Here is a 24,474-nt window from a genome sequence, read left to right on the forward strand (position 1 = left end):
CGATTATACGAAAAAATATTAATTTGAATTTTAATCAATTATGTCACGATGTCTACCTGTCAAATATACATATGGTATGTCGGATCTATACATATACGATATATTCTTATAAATAAATGATTTCATTTTATCCATATTTTTTAGCCAGATAATATTAATTAAAAATTTCGAAGACTGTTAATTCTATGTATATTCTCCGCTTCTCAATTTTTCCAGTAACCCGAATTTTTTAGTTTCCTGTCAAGATCAACGATATTATTAGAAATCAAGTTTAGTACCACAATTTCCTGATAAAACTGATGTTTTGCACGCGAAACAGATACATTTTACCAAGAAATATCTCCGTTTACCGGTAGATTTTCCCTGGTTAATATACGGGTTACGTCGAATTCCTGCCGGAGATCTCGTAATTTCCGTAACCCGGGCTATTTATTTCCTGATGACCATCAAGTATATCTCCGTTTACTTAGCGAACTACTATCTTGCTACATTTACCGTGGTATTCGATTCGTTTACTCGATACGAGAATCCTGATCAGGCCATTTGTACCTGAGCTCTGTTAAATTCACGATAACATCTTTCTGAAATTATATAATTACTTAAATAATTGCTACGTTATCGGAATCGATAATCGATAATCGGAAATTCACTCTATCTCGAATAAATATAATTTTCTAAACGATTTCTCTATCAATCAGTTTATCGAAAAATAAAAAAATTGTATTAAAAAGAGAAGAAGATCGATTCGCTTTTTGTTACTGTTTAATACCTAAATTAATCTTTCATATGAAATTGTTATCTTTAATGCAGAACAATCTCTGAAGATGAAACAACGATTAATTTAATAATTCAACATTTTTATATTCAACCCCATTGAAGATATTTGAATAAACTTTAGCTATGCAATAAAAGTATACGTAAGGGAAAAGTAAATGAAAAATTCTATCACGTTTCACAAAGAATTCTCAACTTAATTCTTTATGCTTTTCGTCGACGTATTTCCATTCATCAGCAGACACCATTTTCCCTTCGTTACTCTATCTTGTCGCGTTATTTACGAACACCACAATTTGTTTACCGGCTTTCTGTATTTTCATCAACGTCTACATCGCGCGATTAATATCCGACGTACTCGTGACAACGAATTGCAAACGAGCTCCCTGTTTTCTCTCTCTTTCCATCAACCTTAAAGAACTTAAGATACTTAAAGCAAATCGTGATCTACGAGGAGCTGGTAACAGGGCTTGGCACATCGAGGGAGCGGCTGACTTGGCTCGAATCACCTCGTTTTTCGAGGCGAGCCGCTAATTAAGAAATACTCCCCTTAATGTCTACTCTAGCAACACGGAGACGTACTTCAGCCAACCACCCCCCGTGTTTCATCCTTGTCCACCACGCCTGTTTCTAATCTCATCGTTATTTCAATGGGAATTGCGGATCGCTTTGTATGGAAAGACCGATTTCCAAGGTTTACTCTTTAGTACGATACATCGGAGAATCTGGTCAACAGGTGGTGTGGTTAAAAGGTTGATGGTACAGAGTAAAATTAATGGGTACGATTCTTTTAGCAGATTTTGGGTAAAGTTATAAATATAAAATACTGGGGATACTATGTACGTTGTTGTTTCAGTGGAGTTGGAAGCGAGGTGACAAATAATGTTATCACTACTTTTTAATACATAGCGATGTTTGATTGTAATCTTTGCTTATATATTTCCTATATGTCTCAAAATCATAATCGTACAATCGTTAAAGGTAATATATATACAGGGTGGTTGGTGACTAGTGGTACAAGCGGGAAGGGGGTGATTCTACGCGAAAACGAAGTCGAAAATATAGAATAAAAATTTTTCGTTTGAGGCTTTGTTTTCGAGAAAATCGATTTTGAATTTTCGCTCGGTACGCGTGCACTTTATCACGTCTCGTTATAACGGATCTCACTGTAGATCGTTGTCTCGATGGAAAAATTTAAAAAAAGAAATTCTTTTTTTTTTAATTTTTATTCTATATTTTCGACTTCTTTTTTCGCGTAGAATCACCACCTTTCCGCTTGTACCACTAGTCACCAACCACCCTGTGTATTTGTATGTGTAAAAAATTTTATACGGGGTGTCCCTATATCGTCCCGCATAATTTCGCCAGAAAATAAAAAGAAGATGAAAAATTCTGATGCGGATTCGAAACAACAACGTATTGGTTGTCATTCGATAGAGCATAAGAACAGATTGACGATATTTATTTGATAGGATGTTTTAAAACATGTTTTTTCCTTAGGTTGCCAAATAAAGACAAGGATATCCATCCGGTGTGAATGAATACCCTGTCTTGGACCAAATCTATATATACGTATGTCTAACATATGTTTTAATGCGTCGCAGAATTGTAGTTATTAGTTCATGTGCGCCATGGGATGAAAAAGCTTAAAAATCGCCGCTCTACGTAAATGTAAATGAAAATTGCTATATCCACCGTTTCCCCTTCCACCGTTCCAGCTACCTGCATTAGCCTATTCGGTCGGACGGGGAATCCCCACCAAATTTCGACCGAACTAGATCCACTATCGAGTCCTCGCAATGTCAAACCGAAGTCAGTTAATCCGCGCCCCTCAAACCGAAACCGTCGCGTTGATCGTTCCTAACGACGAATTTAGAACTTGTCCCTGAAAGCAAACATCGCCTGGAGGCCATTTGACAAGAATTTATTTCGTCTAGCCACTATCAGCGCGCTTCTCCTGCCGGTGCAACAGGTGATTACACGCGTTCGGCAAATATCGTCCAATTAAACGTCCCTGGCATCGCCGTTTGCCCGGCACTCGTCACTTTCTCTCGTCGATGCCTGCCGATTCTCCAAACCATTCGGCAAATTTCCTGGCTACGTCACGAACGTTGTCCACGGGGCAATTCGCGCTCGTCGATCAACCGACGAACGAACGAACCGCGTCAATTGAGAACTAATCCTACCTTTATACCGCTGGCACTGTGCTACCAACGCTCGAATTCGATGTACAATGTAACACGTGTTTGGAGGGCGAGCCGTGGGATCACGTGTCGGGAGTCGAGTGAATTATTGTCTCTGTTGTGAAATTTGTGGACAGTTGTGGCAGTTGGTGGTGTGTTGCTCCGAGTCGATAGAGATGGTGTAGAGCGATGAAAGTTTGGCCGAACATTTGTAGAACTGTTCGAAAGTGTCCTCCAGAGTGGACGAAGTTGATGGGAATTAGGTGAGTTTACACACATATATAGTAATATTACGCGGTACTTATTTAACACAATCAGAAACTTGTCACCACGTTTTTGTATAACGCGATTGCAAAATTATCTATGTACGTGATGTATAAAATTATCCATTTACGTTATTCATCTTCCGATATAGAATCGAAACTTAGGAAACGTATTCCGGAAAATTTCTTGTTGCTAACAATGCTTGATGCATGCGCTTGTCAAATGTGCAAACATCTAACAGAATGTATAATCCCTTTACTCTTATACTTGATCTACCTATACTTAATCCATCGCACGTGCAAATTTACGTGAAACTGAATTAACATTTAGTAGGGCAATTATATAACCACATTCCCAATTTAATAACGCAATTTTAGAAACTTGTTTCTTCGTGTCTAAAGGTATAGTTCCTTCTCGAATTTCACGACTATTTTCACCCCTTTACTACGAACAATTGCCAATTGTAAAAAATACTTGTGAAATATTTCTTTAGTATACTATAAACGTATCACAGTATAACTTCGCCCAATGTATTTTTCTTTTTTTTTTTATCAAGTCAATGTAACAGACATATTCTCTTTTACTATCTACTCAAATAAATTTCCTGCAACTTCCTTTGGAAATTCCCATCAAAATTTACATCTTTCTCAACATTCGCATGAAAACGTAGTGAAACACGAAATCCGAAATTTTTCCACCCGCTGTACGTCAGTCAAACTGTCTGTTCTCTTTCGTCCTTTATCCCCTGACCACCCGTTTCGATGAAAGCCGGGCACGCGGAATATTTTAACATACACAATTGACTGGGCGCTCGCTTATTGGATCGAGGCATAGATGCACGTGTGTGCATGTTCAGAATGGCCTTCGAATTCCAGGGCGGAATCATGGTTGTGGGGACAGGGCGAGGAATAGGTTAGCGGGGAGGACCTTCGAACCTATTGGGATTTTCAATTGAACGGACACGGAACGTCGTGGAATTCGTGTGCGCCTCGAAAGTCGAGGAATGAAGTAATCCTCGCTGAATGAATGACCTTTTCCGCGGCGGCGCGACTTCACGGTACTCGTTGCACGGTTCATCGCGATTATGCGAATCGTAGGCATTCCTGGATTATTCTCGAGCACGCGTGGATTCATTATTGTGTTCTTTCTTTTTCTTTTCTCGTTTTGCTGCTTCAGGGAAGATAGACGAGTCTCGATTACACTTCTTCGTGGTACTATATGTACATAGCGAGTTTTAGAATTGGTTTCTAGTTTGAAAATTGAATTCGGAGGGATAGTTGGTTTTGATAATTGATATTTGCCTTGGGAAATTAACGTTCCTTTACTCTTATCGCGTTTTATGATCAATAGAAGCCAACGTTTAATTAACAAGGGATGTTACACTGCTAATTAGGTTATACAAATCAAAAACATAATGGGTGGACATTTCTGACGATATAAGAGAGTTCCTGTAATAAAATATCTTTACGTTGAACGTTCATAATTGGAATTTTTGCTTGTTAAGAAGATCGTTTAATTCAAGAAATATAGAGTTTTCAAATTACGACATTTTGTAACCAAATATTATCCAAAGATCGTTCAACGTGTTGGCTGTCATAGTGGGCTCATGTTACTAGATCGTTTAGAATGATTGCAGTAAGATAAATTTTATGGGCTAAAAAATGATCAACAGTGTGAATGATTCAGATGACATGATCAGAAAAAATTGGCAAACACAATGTGATAGTTTGCAAAAATTAAACGTTACGACGAATATGGTATATTTCAATTTGTTGCAACTGCCAGGGCAAAGTATATACATATCATAAATTCACGTGGAAGTAAACATGTTGCTTTTATAACAAATTATACAAAGTTTTCTAAATAGTTGTCAAAACACATTTCCATGTCGTCGAAGAATCTATCGAACTTTCTCCGTGTGTACCGTAGAAGCATACATTTTAGCCCCTTGTACCTCGAATCTGGAAAACTGCGCCATAAAATAAGACAAGCCAATTCTCCCGTTACATCGATTTTACTTTATTTAGCAGTATGATCCCTCCAAGACCTAAGGAACGACGACTGTTCCTTACAAATTCTTATCTGCCACGCCTTACTCCTTCTCTTTTCCTCCCCTCTGTTATTCTCTCGCGAGGATAGGGATGAAAGAGCGTCAAAAGTCGGCCCCTAGAAACCGGGAAGACAGCAAGTTTCGCTGGTATTGCAGTCGTTACACGGTTGAAAGTTTAAGCTTCCCGTCCTCTTGTCAACTGAACGTGACGCGCTCGCACGACGACGAACTTCGTCGCCTTATCGTCCCGCTATAAATATTTGATATGAAATCCTTATCCCCGGTAAAAGATGAAAATCCATTTGCCGTGACGAAGAAATAATGCAAAATCCAGGGAAATATGGGCGTGCGCTCTTTCGCGGCGGGACGGGGGCCTTCTGTGAACTTCGGATATTGCAGGTCTCGAAACGCAGCGACTTGGCGAACGACAGGTTGCTCGTTAACCTTTCACCTTTATTTCCGCGTCTCGAGACACTGGAATCGGTAAAGGTTGCTTCTTAATACAGTTCATCCCGTTTGCGTCGAGCTTACACACCAAGACGAACTTTTTAACGACGCTATTTTATTCCGATGGCATTCGGATATAAAGGAATAGACATTACGCCAAGAAATTTCGAAGATTGAAAAAATCTGTGCAAACGTGATAATCATACAGCGGTTGTTTATGTATTTTCATATGTTTAGAAACATAGGCGAAGAGGAATTTGCTTCACCTGTTAAATATTACAAGTACTGTACCTTGAATAGTTTAGATACTTTTGCATATTATATTCGCATCCTGTGCATTTCTGCATCTATGAATGTATAAACATCAATAAAGTGATAATATAGGTACAGTGGTGAGGATATAAATAGGGAAAAATTATTGCATTAGATTCATCTTAATTTAACTCGTATTCCTTACCACGAATAAAAATTTAGAAGTCGTCCTATATTTATGGTGCTTCAAAATATGTAAGAAACTTGCTTTTAAATTCTTTACTATAGAGCAAGCATTTCCTTATTTATACGCTCGTTATTGCATGCAATAAATGCAATATAATACAAGAGGAAAATTAATATTTTTAGGACATTTGGATGCTCTTTGATTAACCCTTGATATTTTTACTGCAAAACATGTGAAATCTCGCGTCTTATTGGGAAAAACCGGCGAAATATATATCTATCTTCGAAATATCGTGTAAATGACACGAAAAGAGATATTTTGTGCACAGATAAGAAAGGGTTCGCGAACGTCTGTTAATATCGATTGAATATCGATAAAATATCGATTAAAATAAGAAATTTGTTCTTGGCCTTTAGTCTTTTGTTCAGAGATTCGTTTTATTCCTCGTCTGACTTCGTCGTATTAGATTCGGGACAAAGACCCGTTCAATGATCGCCAGAGGGTAGTTTGACTCGACTTCTAGTTCAACCGGCGTAGAGAACTTCTTTCACAGGGTAGTTTCGGAGGGAATGAGGAATTTGGATCTGGTCGATCGAGGAGTTAACACTCGTTACGTGCCACGGAATTTCGTTTGAACCTTTGGAAACTTGACCCTTCGTTTGAAATTGCTCTTTCTTTTCTTCATTTCTACTGCCTTTAATCCTATCTCTTATATGAACGTGACAACGATGATCACGGCAGTGTCTGAAGCTTTTCGAACCCTAAGCATACAAATCAAAGTCGTTGCTCTTTTTATAGGAACAATGATTTGTCTCAGACTTAAGGAATATAAAATGTAAATAAAAAATCGTTACTAAATTATTTTAAGGAATTGAACATTTTTATTTTCTAATTTTCTCATCTCTGAACTTATCAATAATATCCTGGTAACAAAGTATTTTTAGAATATTCATTTCTATGTACAGTCATGCCAGTGTATTATGTTGCAAAAAAGTAGCGCGTAAATAATCTTTTACCAATTTCAGTACCGAGAAATGTGGATATAATTTTGTTTTCTATTATAAAATTCAACTTTTCAGAAGCAATGAATACATTCTCAGTCTTACTTAATATATCAAACTGTTCAATTTCCACTTCTAACTCACCAGCATTTTATTTTACAACTTTAATGGTGTAATATAAATTGGTATATATAATAGTGTAATATAATATACATAATAGAAGTAATATGAATTTCTGTAATATAAGTTTTACAATATATAAATGCTTCCTCGTTATAATCGTATACAGGTACGTAAATTTAACACACAAACTCCTTCCAACTGTACATTGTTCTCATTGTTATTATCGAAAAATATTTTATTTGTAATTTGTCATTGTTTTCTGTATTTCATTGGAATAACATTTTCAGTTTCATTTTCAAACTCCTTGCAGTTTTAAGCATAGTTTTAATAAAATTGCTTATGCCATCGTATAATGATACCACTGTAGACATCGAAGCTGCGGATGATTACAACGATTTGCTAACAGCATTTATTCTATCGAAAATTGTTCCCCAAATACATGTTAATGAAACAAATACGAATTCATCGAGTAATCGCTTCTACTCGAACAATTGGCCTTTCAGTTTCGTTTACGGATAATTTGTTTAATGCTGTTTGAATGTTAACACAATTCTCTTTTGTGGCATTTACTGCATCAACTCTTGCAGATCACCTTGTATTTGATAAAGGATTTGCAATAAGTACCGCTATTGGTATACACCACTTAATTAAATTTAGAATTCAGTGAATTTATTTATTTCATACGCTAATGAGAAATATCTCTGTTCGAGCCTATCTTTCTTGGCTAACGATAGACGCGATCCCGACGATGATATTAAGCAAATTCGTACTTTTGAAAATATAATTAAGAAAATACTAAGTAGAAAATTATCTTACTTTCAGCTATTATATAGAAAGCGTTAATACTTTGAATATTTTTTCCGTGTTACGTGCATTCCGTGTTATTTTGCATTTCCAAATTTCCTACAAATGTTTAGAAACCCGTAGTCAAATAATAAATAGTATTCTTTTGTTTGTAAGAAACTTAATCCGAAATTTGTATTAATGGCATTGTATAAAAAATCTCGTTCAAGAAATGTCATTAACAACGTCTACTCTCACAATCAATAAATATCTGTGGCATAAAACACTTTGCAATAAAAGGTTCTTCCGAAAGAATCTCTCGAATCTTCTAAAACTGGCAAAAGTTCCGTGGAAGAATGTATTTCTGCAAGGGTGTAAAGAATGTAAACGAAATAAAGGAAAGAAAAGAGAAGCGTATTCTTGTACGTGTCGTCGGGTTTAGCATCGTTGAGAGTGCATCGCGATACGGTGACAAAGGCACGGCAGATTTTCTGCTCGCGAGCGAGTCACAACTTTCGAGCACCCTAACGCCTCTCTTATTGTTATAAACGAGAAAAGTGCTCGGCCGGGACGGCGAAAAACTCGTTTTTCTTCTCGTGCATGCCTCGTAGCATGTTCCACAAGCCCAACTTCCTCTCACCTCGACTCTTCGACGATGTTCCTCGGTTTTCCGTCTCTTCTACTAGTAAAAATTTCTCCCGTATGGTATCTTCTTATCTTCTTTCCAAATTCTGCTAGATTCGCACTTCCTTCGTAATGTTTCGATATGTATGTATTCAGGACACGAATTAGTCGTTCTGCTATATCGTAAAATGAAAATTAATCCTTCGGGCAATTTTTCTAATATGATCCATCAGCAATTTCAACGTGCTTGTATAGCCAAATTTCGTTAAACCGAAAGTTTCACATTGCAAGTTAATTATCGTGGGTGTATGAAATTATTTATGATATATTTTTCGAATAAAAATTTGCACGTTGTGTGCAGAATATGAAAGGATAAATCTTGCCAATAAATATTATAATTACCGTAAATATTACCGTATTCATCGATAATACCGAGTATTTCATTCTATTCGATACCCTGCGTCATTGAGAAAATATGAACATCGAATTAAATCTTAGTTCAAAGAAACCATAAATGATATTACCCTGTATGACACTGAAAAACGTAAGGCCGCGTGTTTTACAAGGTGCATTTTTCATCCTTTCATTTGAAATACCTTTTATCTTCTTTCTTTCCTTCTTTAACCCCTCAGCGACGTCCTTTGTACTTCGTATGGATCTCCGTTTCTTCATTTACCGCCGCGCCGCCCTCGTCTCCGTACATTCTATGGATTTCAGTTTCTTCGTATGTAGCCGACTGTCCTTTGAATCTATTTAGCTGGAAGAGAAACAGGAAGCAAGTGATATACACACGAAGTTGTTGAAAAGGCTGTTGTACTCACAGTCGTTTTAAATTCTTCCACAATTTATGAATAAATAACGCGATATAGAGAAAAGACGCGGTTTGGATAAAATATAAAACGTTGGCAAAACCGAAGGACAAACGCTGTCTGAGAAGGGTCGCTGCGAATGATGGATAGTTCACGAGACACAAAGAAGATGAGTTGTCCGCTCCAAGTATAAGGAAGGAAAGATTTCGCGTACTGTTGTCAAGAATCTGGTAGTTTCTATTTATCAGATTGTCCGAAAAGTTTCTTTCGTTTTATGAAAAAATAATAGACGCACGTTTTTTGTTTTATATTATTTTGTCGAATTACGTATCCATTTTGTTCTGTTTAGATAAACACCGCGCCATTTCACAGACTTTGCTTCACGTTTGTATGAAGGTGCACTGTTGTAAAAAGCAGGTTTGCGAAAGAAAGACACTTCTCGGACAACTTAATAGATTTATCTTTCGAATGGTATTGTATTAAACAAAATTATTGAAATCAAGTCTTTCAGATCGTGTAAATCTATGTCTGCATAGACGATATAGAAAGATGATCCTTCATCGACTAACTAATCCAAATATTTATTTATTTGTTCACGGGCTAAAGTTCTTTAATACGTAATACTTCATAGAAAAATAAAGACAACGAGCATCGGGTTACAATAGATCGTCGATAAAAGTACACATCCTTCTGTTCAATACTTTAAGTATTTAATACCTTAATGTACCGTGAATCGTGCTATGTAATCTTATAAATGATTGTATCTTAAAATATACGATTATTCGTAGTATCGTAGTTATGACAAAAGTCCTAAAATATGACAAACATCGCACAAGAGAGTTACAATTTTTAAACGACGCAACAAAGAGAGCCAACAATTATATCTTCCAATGTGTTCGGGTAGCCGTAACAAAAATATTGAAACAGATCCAGAAAGAAACCGGACAAATTTAATAACCAAGAACAAATTCGATAATCAAGCGATCAACTCGATCGCTACGACTAGAAACGAATCGGATTCGGTTGAAATTTTCGCCGAACGTCGATTCAGAAACTCGAACCTGAAACTTTATGGACGACACGGACCTAGCCCAAACCGAGGTGATCGAAACAAGCCGGGAAATTCGATCGATGGAAAACTCGGTTTTCGAATCGCGAATCGGACGTCATGGGGAGGAGCGTAGTGGATGGGATAGCGTCGATGTACAATTAGTCGCGCGAAGTTTAACTTGCAAATATGGAGACGGGAGAAACGTCGGCATCGGGTCAGATCGATTCGTTTCCGAGCGTCCAATTAATTCCCGCTCACGGAAATTCCACGAGCATGACGCGTCGTCAAATTCAATTTCGCTGGGGCCTGACGCTGCTCGCCCGACGATCCACCCATCCACCAAGCTACCGGCATCGGCCGCCAAATAGAATCTTATTTTAATGAGTCGCGCCGCGATCGAAATACCGCATCCCGAAATAAAGAGAGCTCGCTGTACCCGGGGCCACGAATCCCCTGAATCTTTGATGAGGGTGTCTCCGGGATCATTCGTATCCTGGCTTTTTAGCAATACCCCGACGCTCGTTGCAAAATGAAACGGCCCCTTCGTATTCATGCGTCATTCGCTAAATGTTTCGCGGTCTTTGCACGGGCCGTTTCTACTGGCGGAAATAATTGGATTTTAGGGGATAATAATAATATCGAATGGGGAGGGTTTTCTAAAGCTAAGGTGAAAACGTTGGTTGGAATTATTCGTCGTAGGAATTTTGTTAATTTATAACGATGAACTTTTGCAGATTTTTTACTAAATACTTGAAGAGAAACTTTTCCTCCTGCGTTTTGATCTCTGTGGTACAAGTTCCGTGTTTTAATTGTTGGTAATTCCAGTGTAAACTTTCTAGTTACGAAAGCGGTTTGCGTTAATACTGCTGGAAAAAATGTATGCAAATGTAAACATTTAAGTAGGAGAAACGAACGCAATATCGTCCAGGTGTCATATTTTGTAAAAAAAAAAAAGTATCGGCTGAGCGTTAGTGGAACCGACACAGAATTCAAATTATAGATAAATACGTGTAAAGGACACATTTTAATCGTATCGTTGTTAATGGAAACAATTTCTTCTCCGTGCTGGTCCCCATGGTTTAATAAGTCCAATACGTGTCAAGGTAACTTTTAGAAAAACATTCTTATAATTCTTCTGGTATTATTGAAGCCTACCGGAACAGAGAATCTCGTAATAAATAAAATTGCAAGAAATTTGTGCGTGTGATAGTCCGTATTATTATGTTATTATAGTCATTTGAAAGAAAGATCCGGCCAAAAGAAAGTCTAAATAATCCTGAACATTCGAACCAATGATGTTTACATATTACACGACGATATTAGAAAGAAAGCAATTGTTCGATCAGGTTCGATCAGGGATTCGTTGGGAAATAGAAATTCGCTAAGCATGCGGGAGAAAAGGACAATGTACACAAGGGCGAGGGTAGTCTAAGAGAAAAAATTGGCATATTGAAATTCTGAGGAGCCATGGCTCGGTGCAAGAAGAAGCCGCAGCCAGCAGCTAACGGTTGCGGCACCCTCGTAACCCAATTTAGAAGAGGACACAAAAGAGTATTCGGTGATATTGAGCCGTGAGATGCGACCTACTTGCAAACCGACCGACCGACCGTTTCTGCCTTACCTTTTCCCTTCTTCCTTCCTTCGAACCGCCGTGTTTTTACCTCCTCCTCCTCCTTAGCGACACCTTTTCGCGATTTCACCGACGATATCTGCACCTATAGTTTTACTTTTTCGATTATACGATGGGATTTATACGATTTTGATTCACTTTAAAATTAAATTTCCGTACAAGAGCGAAGGTTTTCGAGCGTTTTTAGACAATTTCTTAAGAATCGTCTTAGAAAGTACGAATTTCGGAGTTTCAGTTCCTAATATATAATTACGCGAACTAATCTTCGTGTTTGTTTTTCACCCATGATAAACACAAAACCAGCTTGTAAATATAGCAAAGTGTCAATCGCCAGCAACCGTGTTCAGCATCACCAATAAACTAAAATTAGCTCGGAAGATCGATTTCAGTCATCGACCTAACGGGTTCTCTCGAAACTCCACTTGCCTCGGATCAAATCGGACTCTCGCGTCGATTTCTATCAGAAAAGATGATGTAAATTATTCTAATAAACTACACATCGCTGAAGCTTTTTCCTCAAACGGTAAACTGCCAATAGAAAAAACAAATGAAAGAAAAATCGTTGGAGGAATCGATGAGAATCTTTGATAAACGAGATCACGCGCATATTACCATTTTACGATGCACGCGTGATAAATCACAGTTTACAATCATTGAATTGAAGCACTAAGCCGTCGAATAAAAGGCACAGAAAGAAGAAAAAAAACAAGAAAAAGTAAATAAACAAAGATCGTTGTGAAAATCGATACTTTTCCATAAATGAGAACACAGGCGTTGCTAGTTTACGATGCACGCGTGATAAATCGCTTATAATCCGATGTCGAAGCATAGAGGGTGCAGCGTTTGTTTCTCGTTTGAGGCGTTCCGCGAATATTTTTCATCGACGTTTCCATTTCCATCCGGACGATCTGTCGCGCCGCCGTCCACCGGCTCGAAACTCAATTTACGGAAAATCGTAAATCCTGAAAGTGGGGGGGAGTGAGTTCCAGGCATTTTCGCTGCTGCGTCTAATGGACAAATAAATGGATGGACAACCGCTCGAATGAAATTCATTTTTCACTGACTACTCCAAGCTCTTCGAGAAATGAAAAAAGAAGTTGAAGAAGTGAAGAAGAAATCAAAAAGATAGCGCGAGAGACGATTAATGTAAACTGAAATGATTATGAGTATCGAACAGTTATTTCTTTGGAACTTGTGCCATTTGGGGAAATCGATACTGATTTTGATTTATGGGTATTTTTGGGATAATATCTTGATAGCGTCAGCTCAGTAGTTTCTATTCTTCCTTTGATTGTTTTTAAAGATGCTATTTGATCGCAAAATTCTTTCGAATAGTTTAGTAACAGGAACGAATTAAAAATGGTAATCTGGTAACTTTTTGTAATTTGATCATTTTCGGATAATCTAGTCTGATAGAAAGAATCTAGTAACTTGTGTTGCGCAAGTTGTATACGATCGAAGAACGTGGTTAATCGTAATAGAAATAGTCTGATAATAAAAAGGAAAATTTATCTTCTGTCTCTGTTTGAATACTAAATGACAGTTAAGGGATCTGGATGCAAACATTGGGTGAATCTAAGAAGATTAGTTAGTTCCCTTATTTGTAACGTTTAATATTGTATCAATTGGTTCATTTTCTATATTATTCATATTTTTGCACATTTTTCCGTAGAAACAAATATCATATGCCTTTTTCACATAACACGTACGTACAAGGATCATTAAAAAATTTTCTAAGTATCTTTTACAATAAATATTTCTAAAAATTGCTTGAATACCACTCGCTGTATCTGCTTTCTATACTATGAAACGATGTCAAAACATCGATTTCTAGCCGCTATTCGAAAAGAACATACTCTCCACTGCTACTCTGAACAGCATTTCAACCCGCTCGTCGAACAAACTTGATCTGCGAATTGCAAAACTGGATTTTCTTGTATCGCCGAATCGTCGTTATCGCATCCTCTATGGTTGAACAGGTTTCTGCACCACTGGATAGTAGCATTTTGATGCAGTCGGCCGATCCTTTTGCATTCTGCGTGACACACATGCGACCAGGACGCGTTTTCCTTGGAAGTTTGCCACCGTATCCCTCTCCTCGAATATCTCGGAACACTCGTGCCACGTCTTTCAAGTAGAATGTGTATACTGACGTTTCCAATGAGGATGAAACTGTCGAAGGACTACTAGACTTGATCACAAGTCATGCAACTGCTCATCCTGGATGGCGAAAACTTGTCGAACTTAAACTTTTAACTGTGCTGAATTCATCCGGAATGTTTATCATCCGATTCTCTGTCTTTGACTCTGTCACCAGGGCTTTCATAATTGATTTAGCTTTCTCTCACATTGGAGAATTGGTTATCGATGCATTACATATTTATGACCGGATCTTTAATCGTGAAACTTTGATTTCAATCCTTATAGAGATTTATCGGCTCTGACAATGTCGAATATTTTATCGGTCGGTGTATTACATTGGTCAAATTTTGATGGATAAATCGCATAGCTACGTCGTGATCTTTTTTATTCAGAAACATTATTCAAATAGCAAACAGAAAGAAACATTTACAGAGGTTGAATGGTTTTAGAAGAGACAGAACGTGATGACGACAGATAGAGATGTAAAGGATATCCGAAGATGTCGATTTTATTTTTCTAAATGAAATGTACAGTCAAGTACATACATTGACATACATGTCGAGTTTCGTAATAAGTCATTTAAATTTCTAATGGAAAGATGCAAAGAGATCAATGTTATTATGTACGTATTTTCTTTTATGGTCTTCCATTCGGGATATATATAGCAATGCATTAAAATTTGCGAATTCCTTAACACCTTTGAGATTAAACTTCTCAACTGCAATGTTAGGAAGATATTTCTATCCTATTGCATCTAAGAAAAAACCTACTTTACTGCTTGCTTACTCTTTTAAATTTCCTGCTAAGCCACCGTAACCATAGTCGACTGTAAAATCATCGAACCTCGCGTAAAATCTGTAGAGTAAAACTTTTAGAGATATTTTCCTTGATTTGTATCTACAGTTTTCTGAATTTCTGTTAATTATTTATATCTCACCGACAAAAACGCCTCCGATTCGTTCATTGAGCAAATTATATTAATGATCAGCCGAGGAAGAATCCACTAATCATTTAGGAAAGTTTCCTCGTTGTAAATGAAGGTAATCTTCCATCAACTCTTCTTCTATTTGAAATCACAAGAAGCATTCAATCTTTTAGCACGAAGAAGCAGAAACAAACTGATAGGTTGACGATAACGACCCTTAATAACGGAGCTCAATTTTCATGCAAATGTATCAGTTCTGTTATTCAGGCGTGCTATGATCTATGATCCATCAGTATGATCTGTAACGGGTTTGACGATCGAGTCGAGAAAATTCGAGAGTTTGAAGACGTATAAAAAAAGAAAAAATAAGGAAACTTCTTTCGTAGAAGTTCGAGGATATCGATAATTACTCTGGATGTTATCTTTGTTGAAAATCAGGCGGGGCATTGTTGAAGAAAAACACGCTTCTTCCAAGAAACCAAAGAAACTTCGCGGAACTCGAGAAGATTCAATAGACTACAAACGAGGGATTGAATCATCCACGATAATTCCATCGGGCACTTTCAGTACCATTCTCGTTCGAAATCGAGAAACTGAGAAATTGAAATTATGTAGAAGTCCTTCTTCCATGCACAATTAAATCTTATATTCACGAAGCCGAATCCATCAAACCAACAGACAATGGTAATAATAAATTGTCCATAATCATTATAGATAACATTTTACCACTCGATCGATATAGATAAACAAATTCATCAAACCCAAGGGTTAATAATAACAGATTGTCCACAACCATCATAAATAACCACTCCATCGATCTGCAAAAACAGACACTAATCCGGAAAATGATAATAATAATAAGACATTGTCCATGATCAATTAGATGTAACATTTTACCACTCAATCAATCTACCAAAACGAAACTTCAGATTTACAAAGACGAAGCAAGCTTCCGCCGTGAATCCATCAAACTGCAGGGAAGAAATATCATCTAAATTCATTAGGGATACCTTTTTACCATCGAACAAGAAAAAACAGCAATCAGTCTACGATATCACACTCTTTCTTTCTTTCTTTCTTTCTTTCTTTCTTCTTCAATCCCTTTGTACTATTATCTTCGCCAAAAATCCATCCGGTAAAGTCGAGTCGAGAAACGAAGGGTTCAAAGCGCTTCAGGGTAGCCGTCGACGTTATCGGTGGACTGAAATCGAAGAAATTTGCGAGGGTTGCGAAAGGATCGAGACACCCGAACGTTGATATTTAATTTTCCATGAGCCGAACCAGCCGGCAGTTGAATTGATTCCACCGAGAAGAGCTTTCTCTCGTGGAATCGGCCTCGATCGGTTGCCTGTATAGGCCGATACGTTGGGATTCCCACAGAATTTCACCCTCTCACGCCTCCACCCCTACTGATATTCAATTATCTGTGAATAAAGTAGACTCGCGGCAGAATCCACTGGTTTTGTTCCCGTTTCGAACAATTTTCACAGTCGCGATGTCTTCTACTTGCTTTAGGTTCCGTTTTTCCTTATTCTTCCTTCCCTCCTTCCATCTCTTCGTTCCTCTCGTCAACTGATTTTTACAGAAACGCTGGATGTTGTTCGATCTTGAGTCTGAATTCTATAATTTTATCGATGTAATTTTTATCGATGTAATTTTATTAGTAAGATAAAAACTAACAAATCAGTGAAGTTGTTGGTATTTAAGAATTTGTGAGATCGAAGGCTCGCGTGATAAAATATGTCGAGATTAAAATTAATTGAGAATAGATATAGAATAATGAACTTTTATTCGCGTTCTCAGCGAATCTGAGAAAACGAAGACTAAAATTACAGCACAATATCCCGCTTAATTCTATTTACACTATTTTCATGTCCGCTTTTTTCAATTTTTGTTTCCTACAAACATAGAATTAAACTTGTTTAACGAAAACATCATCCCCTAAAACACGTAACCTTTAGCAACCTGAAAAAAAACGCTTGCTAAATAAAAATTTATCGTTCATATTTTTCTATGCTGTGTTGGAATTACGACGCCGAGTCTCGTAAATTCATTTGGTTTATCTGCCTCTGTTAGCGCTCACATCGCGAAACAAAATATCTCGCAACGACTCCAATTTTCTCTGCCTTCAAACACATTCCTTATAAAAGTCCTCAAATTCTCGCAACTTCCACCACTTATCTCCCGAAATTTCCAGCGAAATTTTGATTTTGTACAAAACGATTACGTGTTTGCCTCCGTAATGCATCGTAACAAGGGATGAAGCAATCGAAACCTCGAAACCTTGAAACCCATGGAAGCTCGAAAAGTTTCAAGTAAAAATAATCGAACTGGCTTTGCGTTTAGACTTTAGGTCCATTCATCGGTCTAGGAAAAATCATTCAACCTACTGAAAAAGATCGGTTAACATTTCCGAACAAAGTAGATACTCCTTAGGGCAAAAGGAGAAAAATTAAACGCTTCTTCGAGATTCTTTCGTAAATTCGAGGATCGCGTTTCGACTTCTAATCGCAATATAATCGTCAGTCATTCAAAATATTGCGAATAGAATATCTCAAAATATTTCTTTCTTCGGTTGCATTCGGTTAACCGTATTTAACAGGCGAGCTTGCAGCCTACAAGCCGCAGCCTCTGTAAACAGCTCACCACGTTCGAGAAAAGCTGGTTCATGCAGTATGCAGATATCCATCATGGCCGGAGGCAGACGGCATAGGAACACGTACCGCATCCATTTACCTCATGGAAAATTAATTATCATCCGTTCCACCGGCACTCGTATCCTCTTGAATCTGAAATTTCTGCCAGTTCTCGCTCCAGCGTAAACATTCTTCCCCTCTAACCCTTTCTCACTCTTCTTCTTCTTCTTACAATTTAGGTTTTATCTCCTCCCGTTGAATTTCGTCTTTCGACTCGATGCGTTTTTGTCGCTGACGGAGTGGCCTTACCCACCACTTATCTTCCACTTGTTTTCGTAAAATTGGATTTTCCATTGGGGAGAAAGGTAAACCGCGCGGCTTAAAATCTGTGAGAGGAGGAATTGGCGCGGTGATATGTTACAAATTCAACGAGGCTCGGCGAAGTGGCTGTTGCCGTTCGCGGACGTGTTGCGGAATGATGTTTTGAAGAAAGGTTTTACGTTTTTGGCGAGGGGACGAAGGAAATATCGGCGCGCAGAAAAGAATTAGGGCGCTTCCTACGGAAAGATATTCTAGGAGACTTAAAATTAAAAATAAGTTGAACAACAAGGTAGTGAAGTAAACAGGAAATCGAGAATATGAATAAGCAAACAGGAAATATAAAGGAACAAATAGAATAAACCGAATGCAATGAATAAAGCGATAGTATTCGCCGAAATTTTTCTATGAAAAATAATTGTCGATAACATATTGGCAGATCTTTTGCATTCTTTTCCATTTTCCAATAATACTGCTATTTAATTAAGATTCTGCAGTTTAATCACATTGCCATTTAATTATCCGTCCGTGAAGAACGTGAAAACTAATCGAGTATCGACAAATCGACGATCGATCACTTAACTTTTCTTCGAATTTACTGGTTCAAAAACCAGTATCTTTAATGAAGAAACTTATCCAATCAAGATCGATCACTATTCTTCCCTTTTACTGGTTCGCATAATTCGCGTATTTCTCGAATCGCGAAGAATTTGTAATCGCACGTTAAAAGAATATCCGTCAAAATCACCGATCTCCGTCTACGCTGCAGTTTAGCCGAAGAAAATACCAACTGCGTAAGTTCTTTCTTCGTGTAAGCAAAATGGCAATCTTATAATTTCAATTTTTACAAATATCTACTAAACGAATAGAACCAGCGCTGAGAATTATTTCGCTCACTAAATATTACAAACATCGTAACTATACTTTGTTCCTGCATGTTCCATGCATTCTATGCATTTTTACATCTTTCAATTTTGTCGTAAACGCATAAAATTCCGCGATCTATATATCAAATTCGTAGATGTACTCTGACAGACTGAACTTATACAGCGACCTAATATAAAAGAAACATAAAATCCTGCCCGTATTTCAAATATAATCCCTCGATTGCTATGCCGTATACACGAAGCTCAATTTGTATGACAATCGAGGAAAACGCGGATCGACCGATCGTCTTATCATCGAGATGGTCGATTCATCGGCCGATCCACGATGATTTATTGCCCAGGTCCTAAGCCCTTCATCCATCAGTGTCCAAGGGAACAAAAAGAGAGAGGTGGAAAGAGAGAGAAAAAAGGGTTATCGACCGCAACTTGTCGATACTCAGTTTAGTCGTGATTACAAGCTGCTCGCCGAGCGAGCCATGCTTTTCAGCCCTGGCGCGGCGTTACGTTCTCTCGAATCTCGTTGGAAACACGTCGGACGAAAAACGTGTTATCGATCGTCATTTAGGATGCCATAACAACGATATTATGAGGTTTCGCGGCGAAAACACGAACAGCGATTAAAATGTATTTTTGAGTTGGCGAGTTTCAATTGTTATCGTTGTTAGGCTTGTCTTTGTGTGAAATAGAATTTGTTAATGTTGATAATTTGTGCTATATCGGAGAACCTATTATTATGTGATATTAATTTATCTCATAATAATATTTATAATATTACATATTATTTTAATCGTGCAACAGGAATCGATTGTGAATAGTAAAACATTTCTGCGATAATATCTCATCTTTTGCAATTTTTATCTTTTTTAATTAAAGCTATACCTAGGAAACGAGTAGCACAGTGCAAGTTAAACAGTAACGTTGCTAATTTTAATATATACCGAGATCTCCGATAAAGCCACTAGGCTCTCAAACATTGCGATTTATCGATTCGTTCCACGACTGTAGATTTAACCCGTTGAAAATGGTCTAACTTTTGGTCAACGATTCACCAGACTCGCGAAGCTCAGCTTCTCTGATGTTATCAATGAAACCAGGAAGCGGAAGTTCGATAGAAATCGAAGGTATTAAAATTCGCTTGGCTCGCGGAAATTTCATCGAAGTGTCTGACACGAAAAGTCGGCAGCTCCGCGAAATTCACGTTTTAACAAGGGTAACACGTGATAGCTCGCTCACTCTATGAATTTAACTACCTTCCACACATTTTCTCTCTCTTCTTTTTTATATTCTTTTCTTTTCTATCGTTCGTTCGTAGAATAATCGTAACATTTAACCGTAATGCGGCTGCACAATTGTGCCGCGTTTAATTGTTCCCCGGTGACGATGCGTGGCCATTATTAAATTCATAAATCTTATTTCATCGCTGACTAATGGGATTTCGAGCCGTATCCACGAGTTTATATAGCAGACTCGTGTTTGAATTTCAGCCTATCTTATCGATTGGGTAATATTGTTTGAAAATGATCGTTTTTTTTTTTACGAAAGTAAAATAGCTCTTTTGATAGATTTTAATTTAGAGAGAAAAAGAGAGAGAGAGAGAAATTAAGTGCACAGACAGGTTTCATTTACTGATTTGTCAAGTAACCTATGATTTCGTCTCGTTCGGTTAAAGCTGTTGCTAATTCCGGTTACGAGATCTTCCTTGAGGAGCCAAGGAGAAGAATCAAGGTGGAAAAGTTAAAGTTTCCAGAGTTTCGAACATTGTCGCCGCGCAATGAATGGATATCCGAGCGATGAAAATGAGCAGAGGCGTATAAAAAAGGTAATCTGACCCGCAAACAGCGTATTAAAATTAATGAAGCAAGCCGGTGAATTTATTCAGCAACAAGTTGCCCGCGATTCTCAGCGTCGAAACGCATTCATCGCCACGAGATACAAAGGTGCAACGACGCCGTTGAATCGGATCTGTGAATCGTTGTGTGAACGAGTTAATAGCGCGGACAGAAAACGCTTTTAACTGAATGGATCTCGAATATTCGAGATCGACGTAGCCGCGGTTGAGCACGAGTGCCGTTCCAGCAACTCGCTTATAACTAGGAAATTAAGGAAGAACCTTCTGATCCGGGACAAATTAATTATCAGAGAATTTATGAAGGTTAATCGTTCTAATTCCAGGATTTCGTTTGTACGATCTTTAACCGATCATTAAGGGAAACTGTGATTTGCTGAAAAAATTGATAGGTTCTCTTTAATCATTGTATCGTGAATTTGTTTCAGAAGTTGGATATTTCTTCTGGTTTTCAAATAGATTCGTTGTTACTAATAGACTGATTAGAAAATAAATAAAGATTGAGATAAAGAGAACGAAGACGAGAAGAATTAAATAGTTTTTATTATTAGCGGATCATCGTGAAAATTTCCGTCGTTTTAAGCTGTTCGTCTTGATACGAACGTACCTGCGTTAAGACTGAATATTTTTATTGCAAATAAATTTCACGGTGTTCCATACACTTCTACCAAGGAATTACCAGAACACTATGCAAGAACAGTATTTCTAGATAACTCGGTAGAAGACAGAAAGCAAAGAGACTATAACTAGCTTTCCATTTGTTTCTAACAAATTAGACCGAGCTTAATTAAGATTGCCCGTTTTAATAAAACTAACAGAAACTGCCAATTACTATAAACATCCTGTATAGTACAAATGCAATGGTAAAACAGAATAAAGGAGAAAACAGCTAAATACCTACAGCTAGACGCCTCGTTCTCTTCGAAATCACAAAACACAAAAACACCGCATAATCAACAAGAAGAGAAAACGGAGATTTTCCAGAACAATTTCCCTAAAATTCATCGACCATTGTTTCTCCTCGAATACCTTTGCTTGGAAACGTCGATTCGAGGGGTTAATCGTGTCGCAACGCGGCCGTGTCATCGTTCGCTCGAGCGAATCGCGTCGAGACGACGAATCCACTCGACGAGACTTCTACTGTTCGGCTTTTATTTCCAGACCGAAAGTTAGTTCTACGAAGTACGATCGATCGAACTCGTCTCTGTCGGGGTGGTTCTCGCTCGTGCCTCGAGACTGGCTAATTATCTGGCTACGTTCGCTCCAGTCTCGTCAGCCACGCGTGACGAGAGCCTCAACCCTTTAACCAGGTAAGCTGCTCGCGCGAAATTACGCGCCGACCACTCCCGCCAGCCGAATGCTCTGCCGGCGCTACCTGGCAATTTCTTGGCAATTCTTACTCTTCCCAATGTCTGGGTAATCTCGCGTTAAATCATTCGAAATCAGAGCTATTTCACCAGCAGACGTACTGGGTGGTACAAGAGTAAAAACTTTTGGAGTGGTGTAGGAAGGATTATAGAGAAATATATGCAACGAGGGACGAAAGAAGGTTGAAAAAATTCAACCACAATGGAACTCCATTTATTGTAACGAAATTTTAGTTAGTGACGATGTTAATGAACATTTGCTGATTAAATACATTTACCCGAGTGTGAGCTATCACGTCCTATTGTGTCCGAACGACAAACAAGAGATAATGGAGAAAATCAATGAATTCCTATTATGTGAACTTTGAATTGCATAAAGTGCCTGTCTTCCAACAAATTCGAATAAAGGGAGTTCTACGCGTAATTGCATTTCTATCTCCGTGTTCTATCATAGATATAGGATTTAAAAAAGCACGTTTGTCCTTTAAGCTAGGTCTCCATCGCAAGTTGCTCTCGATAATATTTCTCGCAAGTGGACACTGCCTTGAAAGTGACTATCCGATCCGATCCGATAGCGGCTTGGATAGTCGCTCTCGGCTATCTCTCAGTGCAGTATCCATTCGCGGGAGATACTATCGAGAGCGATAGTTTTACTCTCAAATGGACATCTTCTTTCGAAGCACTATAAATCTGTAATTACTTGGGAAGTTTTATTTCGAGAAAAAATTGCAAACTAAATTAAGTTAGATTCGATATGACAACTTTATTCATATACTCGTCGCTGTATATTTATCAGAATAATAGTAACGGGAAAGGAAGTTTTTAACGTGGTACGTATTACGAGCATCCTGTAATAAAATAAATAAATCCTTTGTTTGATGGTAGCGGTCTTAATAGACAGAAGCTGTAAACTTTTGCCACAGCAGAGGAACCACTCACAGGTAAAGATTACAACCGTTAACGATAGTGCTACGTGTCCTCTGCAACTAGCCACTTTTAGTTACTTTATGGGGATCATTTCGCAACGAACAATTACCATCAACGGCTTTCGTCGGACAAACAGAGAATTCCCAGCGGTTTTCAACATAAAGCGAACACAAGCTTAACAGCTCGTAACCATAATCGCCTCCCATAACGAAAGGATTAAACGGAACGAGCAGATCCACGCGCACGAGCCTCATATTCCGCTGTTGTTTTTCTTTGCCGTGCTAGATTACCCTCTAGTATTAAAAGTCCGAATCCGTACAAAACGTCGAGTAGAAATAATATGCAGTCCGGGAGAAACTATCCAGAAATTAAGGTCGCAATATCTGCATTAAAGAAACGTTTCTCGGACGGAGAAACGCGGCCGTTCGCGTTTATCGCGCGAAAGAAGATCAAAGAAGACGATTACGTGCACGCGAAGATGAAATCTATCCTGCTTTTTAACATACGCGAACGAATCGTCCATGTTTCGTTCTGATTCCAACGAAAATCTCTGCTATGCAGATCCCTTTCTGTCTTTCGTTTCTAGGGAGAACGTAACGATGGAGGAAAATAAATAGAAAGACGTGGCAACGAAAGATTCGATAGGTTTTTAAGAAGACGAGGTCCAAATCTTGTTCACAGCCTTAAAAAGTATTTCATTTTTTTATCTCGTTCCATTGGTACAATTTCTTCCGCTATGATGTTCTTTGATATGGCCAGTTCTTGTTATATGCAGCGATCGGTTAAAACTCTTATAATGTTTACAGTATTTAAACATTTAAACAAGGAAGATTACATCGTAAGAAAGTCTACTTAACCAAAAAAGGAACATCTTCAATATAGGGCAATTATTATTTTTGCACAAACCTACTAAAGATAAGGTACTATTCGATTCTAGATCAACATCAATCACATCCCCTATAAGATGCGATCATTATTAACAACTACCAACAAAGGATAAAAAGTGTACTTTATTACTTGCATAGAGAAAATATACTATCAAATTTATATCCATCTGTGTCGATAAATTGTATTCCTTAAAAAGCGACCCATTACCGACAAATATCCAGATGCAATAAAGAATCGTCGATATCTATATAAATAAGAATCGATCGTTATCGTCGCACACGTTTACCAAGAAATGAAAGAAAAGTGAAAAAACTATTAAGCCGTACGTGTTACGATATCAGCCAACTCTACCGAGAGGAT

The 24,474-nt window shown here is 37.9% G+C and overlaps 1 protein-coding gene across 4 annotated transcripts in view; it reads left to right on the forward strand.

Annotated features, from left to right (window-relative positions):
- Positions 1–24,474, forward strand: part of LOC117208714 (acetylcholine receptor subunit alpha-like) — a 105,337-nt gene that overhangs the window by 49,737 nt on the left and 31,126 nt on the right. Inside the window, exon 3 of one of the 4 annotated variants that reach the window (XM_033450004.1) lies at positions 2,275–2,346. The exons of 2 other annotated variants lie outside the window; for them this stretch is intronic. The gene's annotated coding sequence lies outside the window, so the exon portion shown is untranslated. Of the gene's footprint in view, positions 1–2,274; positions 2,347–2,630; positions 3,221–24,474 lie in introns of those variants that run through there. One more of the 4 variants, XM_033450005.1, reaches the window with a different exon arrangement.

The sequence above is a fragment of the Bombus bifarius genome, unplaced genomic scaffold (assembly GCF_011952205.1).
Source record: "Bombus bifarius isolate JDL3187 unplaced genomic scaffold, Bbif_JDL3187 scf7180000008161, whole genome shotgun sequence".
In the NCBI taxonomy this organism is placed as follows: Eukaryota; Metazoa; Arthropoda; class Insecta; order Hymenoptera; family Apidae; genus Bombus; species Bombus bifarius.